General features: G+C 44.6%; 1 protein-coding gene across 1 annotated transcript in view; it reads left to right on the top strand.

Annotated features, from left to right (window-relative positions):
- Positions 1–7,500, top strand: part of LOC143134928 (tumor necrosis factor alpha-induced protein 2-like) — a 54,513-nt gene that overhangs the window by 39,656 nt on the left and 7,357 nt on the right. The gene's annotated exons all lie outside the window — the stretch shown is intronic.

The raw sequence follows: 7,500 nt of genomic DNA, 5'->3' as shown, positions 1-7,500 counted from the left end.
CACACACACACCTCACAGCGCTGGACTACACCAGCAGACAGGTACACACGCACACACATGAACACACACACACACACATGAACACTCACACACACACACATGAACACACACACACACACACACACACACAAACACACAGACACGCACATGAACACACACACACGCACACCTACAAGACCTCACAGCACACCAGCAGACAGGTACACACACACACACACACACAGACACACACACATATAAAAATGCATGTTAAAGACCTGAATGACAAGGTTCGAGTCCATCAGGAGGATGATTGATTGATTGATTGATTGATCAGTTGATTGATTGTGTTAGAGCAGGGATTCCCAAACTGTGGTACGCGAGCTGCCACTAGGGGGTACGCGAGATGAAAAGGGCAATGGTGGAAAGGAGTTAAAAATGATTAATTAATTAATACTCTAATTAATTCATAAATAATACATAATTTCGAATCAGGTTATAATGATATGGAAATGTGAAATTAAAGGAAATCATTTGTAAACTCTATAATAGGGTATGTTTTCATTAAAAAATAAGCTACACACAATAGGCTACACGTGATTTCCTGCGGGCAGCCAGAATATCTAGCGCGTTAGTTTCGTTGAAGTATAGCTAGGTAGAAGGCTGTATAAACATGGAAAACTGGCTAAAAACAGGGACACTGTTCAAAAGGCCTAATTAAAGCGATCGAAGAGGAGAAGCAAGAGAAACAGAGCAGGACACAGGTAACGATGGAATGGGATGGGGGGCAGACTATTGAAGGTGGAGATGGAGCGCAGGGGGATAAAAGAAAGAACGAGACAGAAAAGACTGCACGAAGAAAACGAAAGTATGATGAGGCATATAGTCCTAGGCTTCACGTGGATTGGGAGACAGACTGCCCAAAGCCACAGTGCGTGGTCTGCAGTGAGATGCTACCTAACCATACTAATGTGGTTCTCCACACTGTTTTTTTTAATGTGAGAGCTCATAGACCAGTTGCACATTTTGATTATGTTATCATGTAGGGTGGCTAATTAAACAACGATGCCTGGAATGCGTCAATAGAATGAGTTACTTTGTTATGTGTTGGATGGTGGGGGTACGCGAGCCGAGTCAGGATGTAGAAGGTGGTCCGCGGGGAAAAAAGTTTGGGAACCGCTGTGTTAGAGGAGTTCGGTCTCATACAGAACTACTGAGGTGCCTGAGCCCGGGGAAGGCCTGGCTGACGCGCTAGATGTTAGTGCTACGCTCACTTGATTGCCCTGTGCTAAACAAATGCATAAGACAACGGTTGATGGTCCATTTATTCCAATACAGCACTTGTTTCCATCATGTTTCCATCAGTAGCAATACAAAGGCGCCGCGCGCAAGCGGTCAAAAACCCTTTGCCCTTCCGGGTCAGACACCTGCCAACAACATAGTATTTGCTACCTTTATACCCAAGACATGCGCCACCCAGTGTTAAACAAAGGAACAACAATCTGAACACAACACAGCATTTGGCTCTTACACACCGGCCCCTAATTGTTGATGGCCAGCAGACACAACAATTCAAACAAACGAAACAAAAGGAACCAAAATGTTGCAATACCATGAGATAAACAAGATGATACCTTCACAGTTATACCCCATACACTAAACAAAGTTTGGTCACAGGTCTTTCAATGACATTAGATTTTGTCTGTAACTTCACAGAACGGACTAGGCCCCGTTTACCAGGAAAAACCTCAAGTACTCTGGCGAGTGGCCAAGAACCACGAGGAGCCGATGCGTCCATGATGACCACAATATCTCCAGCCTTCAAACTCCTCTTCTTGTTGTTCCACTTTTGCCTCTCTTGGAGTAGAGGCAGGTACTCCCTCACCCATCTCTTCCAAAATAAGTCTGAGAGATATTGCACCTGTCTCCACCTCCTTCTCACATAGAGGTCATGAGGCTCGAACAATCCAGGTGCTAGGGCTGGCTTCCCTTTAAGCAGAAGTAGATGGTTAGGTGTAAGTGACTCCAAATCGTTTGGATCGTCTGACAGCTTGGTAAGTGGCCTGTCATTCAAGATGGCTTCTGTTTCACAGAACACGGTTTGTAAACAATCATCATCTAGCGTCTGCTGACGTAGGACAGAACTAAGGACTCTTCTTATGATGCGGATCATCCTCTCCCACACACCGCCATGATGGGAACCGGCTGGTGGGTTAAAACTCCAACGAATTACAGCTTGCGAGAGGACTCCTTCAATCTGCTGATGGTTCAGTGCAGCAAGCGCTTCCTTCAGTTCTCTGTTCGCCCCAACAAAGTTCGTACCGTTGTCCGACACCAGGTGAGTCACTTGCCCTCTTCTACTTACAAAGCGCCGCAGAGCATTGATACAGGCATCCGTCTCCAAAGATGCTGCAACTTCAAGATGGACAGCTCTGCTGGCAAAACAGGTAAGTATAACTCCGTACCGCTTACAAGTTCCTTTTCCTCACTTCCAAGGGACCAAAAAAGTCCACTCCCGTGTTGGTAAAAGGGGGTAGATCTGGCTGAATTCTCATCTCTGGAAGATCAGCCATTTTTTGCTCAAGAAGACGTCCATTGTAGCACCTACAGAAGCTGCACTCCGTAATAATTTTTCGGACAGCCGCATTTGCCCTGGTAATCCAGAAGCGCTTCCTTGCTGATGACAATGTGTGCGCACGTCCAGCATGGCCCAGACTCTGATGAACATATCTGAGGATGAGCGTTGAGACATGCTGCTCCTTGGAGAGGATAATAGGATGTTTGACTTCCTCATGCATCGCTCCCCTACTCAGCCTCCCTCCAACCCTCAATAGTCCATCAACCAGGACAGGGTCCAGCCTGTATATTGGACTCTGACGACTCACCGCTGCCTTCTTAGAGGACAATGCCGCAATCTCCTCCTTGAATTGCTTCTGCTGGCAATATCTAATTACTGCAGCCTCTGACAGGTCGTCTACAGTCAGAGTTTTACTCCTAGGCCCTTTGCCCATCGGTCTGCCTTGAACTGGATCGACTGGTTTCGACTGACTGGTTTACCACAGGCCCCTTCAGTTGTTTTCTCCAGTGAGCCCTTTCCAACAACACTTCCTTCAAACGGAGAAACCAAGCAGCTGTCCTCTTAAGCTTCCTCCAGTCAGAAAAGTATGGTGGGGGATGTACCACACTCTGCCAGGCTCACCTTGAAGCTTCTACTGGGGCACAAGCTCTGCGTAGGTGTTAGTGATAAGGCCATTCACATACTGTGCGTACTCCTGGTGCAAGCTGTCATTACTCAAGAACCTTCTTCTTAAGCCCTGCATCCTTTGCTTCACAACAGCTAAGTTATTGGGCAGAGAAACATCCTTTTTCTTGAAGGGTAACTTTAAACAATACCTTCCATCTTGCAGCACTGCTGAATCCTCCATGATCTCCATAAATCTGATGTCTTCTCGAGACATTTCCCTTTCCTCTGCAGCCCTTTCACTGAAGTCATGGTTGTATTGACTGACAAGCATGTCTTCGAGCCTTTGCAGAGAGATGTGGTTCACTGTGGCTGCGGATAATGAGGTATCACTGTTTCCACTCAGTGGGCCATTAACCACCCATCCCAGCACTGTCCTAATAGCGTACGGGCCATTCTGTCCGCTATTGATGACCTCCCAGGGTTCTAATAGCTTGGGTACGTTAGTCCCAATTAACAGGTCAACATCTGCCTTCACGCTTGGGATGCGCACCTTTGATAGATGACGCCATTTAGCCAGATCCTCCGACCTCACCATATTATCCACAGTGACTGGCATTTCTTTCTGTGTGAATACCTCGGGGAGAGTATAATAGTTATTACTGTCCAGATTAGACACCTCTAGACCTGACAAAGAGTATGCAGAAACAACCCTTTCTTGCCCCATTGTGCGCAACAGGAAGTTCTTTTGCCTGTGATGTTCAACTTCCGCATCAGGTGTTCAGAGCAGAATGTAGCTGAACTTCCCGGATCTAGAAAAGCATAAGTTGTAATTACATGGCTTCCCTTTGCAGACTTCACCTTGACAGGAAGGATGGATAGCACACTCTGGTCCTTACCGGCCCCTGTATGTCCACATGTTTGAGGAGAGGACTGTTGCTGGCTAGGTGAGGCTGTTAGCTGTTCCGGAGTCACTTGTCTTTTAATGTGTAGCACAGTAGGATGAGATTTTCCACAGATATTACATGCCAAGCGACTCTCACAATCCCTACTCATGTGGCCGATGCGTAGACATGCAAAACAAACTCCCTTTTGCCTCAGGAAGAGGATCTTCTCCTTGTGCATTTTGCCTTTAAACTGCTTGCACTCCTCCACAAGGTGGCGACGATCACAACAAAGGCACTTCGCTTCCTCAGTGTGTTCTGTGCCCAACGGTTGCTCCTTTACGTCCTCAGACAGATCTTCAGTCACAGCAGCGGCAACAATGTTACCCCTTACATGGCTCCTGGGCTGTGCATAAAACCTTGATTGAGGCCTTGGTGCCGAGGCAGTAGCTGAATCCTGTATGTCGCCAAACAGAGGGTCCGACAAGATTTTTACACGGCGTTCGATAAACTGGACCAAGTCAGTTCAGTTCAGTTCAGTTCAGTTAACTTTATTGTCCCAAAGGGAAACTTGTCTCGCAGTCAGGTACACATATAAATAGCATAAGATACACAAAGACACAAGATGGGGTAAATGTCATTTGATGTGGTCTCGGGTCATGAGACCTTTCCATGATGTCATGAGCTGTAGTTCTCCATTGCTTTCTCATTTTAAATAGCAGCTTGGAGATAATGGTCCTCATATTGACAGGCATGTCCAGTTCCTGCACGTAATGAAGCTCCCCCATTACATTGCAGCAGCCACGTAAAAACAAGGAATAGTCTTGCAGTGCTTTCAAGTCCTCAGCCTTAACTGCTTGCCAGGCCAATGCCTTTTTCATATAAGCTATGGCAACCTTATATGGATTGCCAAAGTGTTCCTGCAAAAGACTCTTTGCCACTTCATAGCCATGGTCAGGCGCCATATGCTGACAGCTACGTACCAACTCTTGTGGCTGTCCTCTGGTAAACTGCTCAAGATAATAAAGACAGTCTGCACTTCCAGCTTTGCTTTCCACACCTTGTTCAACGGCCCTGGTGAACGGTCTAAACTGAAGAGGGTCCCCATCGAACACAGGAATCTCTCTTGATGGCAGAGATGATATATGATGCTGGCGAACCAGGGCAGCGGTGATGTCATTTTGTCTTTGCATGATGGCCAGTAGATCTGGGGAATGAGTTCCATTGGCTGGCTGCTCTGTGGAAAGCCTTTGCTGTTCGTATTGTTGCACAGTTGTTAACTGCTGCTGATGATCAGCTGGTTGCAATGTTCCTTGCTGTAGCTCACGTAGGTTGTACTGATATTTAGAGTCATCCCTACACCACAGCTCAGTTTGCCTTTTGAGCACCTCTGGCGTCAGCGGGTTGTTAGGTGGTAACGGTCCTTTGGCAGAGATATGTTGTGTTAGATTTGATATTCGAGGTTGAAATTCCTTTAATTTAGGATTTAAGACATTTCTTGATTGCATTTTCCTTTTTTCCTTTTCCACATAGGAATTCATGCCATTTGAGGGTGCCGCTGAGCAACTTTTCTGATCGGCAGCCTGTAGCACAGACAACTTAGCAGCAGATGCAGCCAACTCAGCCAACTCCATTCTCCTCCTTAGTTGCTGTTCCTGCTCCTCGAGGGCGTGTCTTTTCTTCAAAGCGGCAGCTCTAACCACAAGTGCAGCTCTCTCGGCCTCAGCCGCTATCCTAGCTGAGGAAGTGCTGGATCTTCCACTGCTAACACTTTTATGTGACCGTTTGCTACTGATATTAGACACACTGTCATTTTGATTGACACCATCCCCACCCCTGTTATTTTCATGCACAGTAAAACCCACATTTGCTTTAGGCCTAACATGACCATCTGCATTTAAACCAGCATCAAACATTTCAGGTGACACAGTTGACAAAGCACCATTACCATTTTCAGAACACTTAGCAAAAAAAACCTTTGTTTCAGAAATAACATCATTGTTAGCGATCATCTTTGCTTTAACCCTTTAGCCGCCAGGGTTTAAAAAGAATAAATTGGATTTGTACATACAAATTTCAAAAGGCCATGGCTTGCAAGTGGTCAGAGATAAAGTTCTACTGTAAATGTGAAAATCATTTAGTATGAACAGAAGTTTATGAAGGGGGTAAATTTACTCATCTAATTTGCATATTATGACGTCACTGGATGGTAACCACCGTGAATTATGCACATTTTAGTAAATACTAGATGTTGAACATATTTGAGCAGTTTTTCTTTCTTTTTTGTAATTTCACCGACATAACAAATGAACAGGAATACAGTCACATGTAAACCAACAATAGTAAACTATTACTATAATCACAAACCCTATGCTACTATACAATAAAGTAGCCTGGTCAAATCAGTTCCATATTGCGGGTGACTTTGTAGTTCTTCAGAGCCCTATTTTTACAACCCCTGCTGTCTATACCACGTCCATTACGGACACTATCATCACTATTGCCACTGGCACCTCCAGCTATGTTGGGCAGAGGGTCGAAATCGGTCGAAATAAGCATGGTATGCTTAGTGGACACTGTCGCAAAGACGTACCTCTATTCACAGACGCACCGTGACTATCAGTCAATAGACGATCGATCATATTCTCCAAAAGGCAGATATTCTCCTTCAGAATCAGAATAGGTGAATAACAGATCCAAGACTTCATCACACGTGAATTTTTTTTTCAACATTTGGTGTATTTCTGCTTCAATTTGTGCAAAACTATGGCCCGCATCGCTTCCGCGTTATGGAGGAAATGCACGTCTTCTTCGTGTGTTTCTCGCGTGTTTTCGCATGCTTCCTGAAAACTTTGAAAAAAAAAGTTGAACTTGAATCGAAGCTCTGGGTGTCTGCCAACTAGTGATCAAGAGTACAAATGAGATTTTACACTGTACTCGGTTAGAGGGTTAAACCAAGTTTCATGTTTTTCCTTTTCATCAACAGGCAATAAACTCAACAAAGACTCATGAATACGTTTAGCATCATTACATGTTTCTATTAGTTCCTTCAGAGCATTTTGTAACTGTGGTAGGGGTGGGCGATATGGACAAAAAATAATATCTCGATATTTTTTGTGATTTTGACGATAACGATAATTAGTCGATATCCTTTAAAAAAAATTGTAAAAGTCTGAGTTACTTTACAGCTCATTATTTTTGAATAGCATCAATACAATAATAACCAATAACCTAACCTGTGACTTTTTAACCAAATCAACCAATGCATTGTCACTCCATGACACATTTCCAATTTTGCCCCTGTGTGTGTGGCAATGGTCTAGCCAGCTACATTAGAGAAGATGACTAGGCCTAACAGTGTCTCAAGAGAAAGTCTGAAGCTGAAGTTCCTTTCAAAAACCTTTACTTAGGATTCACTGTAAAACTAAACAGACCAACAGAGTACATCTCAGTTAT

This window comes from Alosa pseudoharengus, unplaced genomic scaffold (assembly GCF_046254945.1).
Source record: "Alosa pseudoharengus isolate Yale_2024_CS ecotype anadromous, Long Island Sound unplaced genomic scaffold, YU_APseudo_1.1 YU_APseudo_1.1_scf_2, whole genome shotgun sequence".
NCBI classification, from domain to species: domain Eukaryota; kingdom Metazoa; phylum Chordata; class Actinopteri; order Clupeiformes; family Clupeidae; genus Alosa; species Alosa pseudoharengus.
This window is presented reverse-complemented; position numbering and strand designations above follow the sequence as displayed.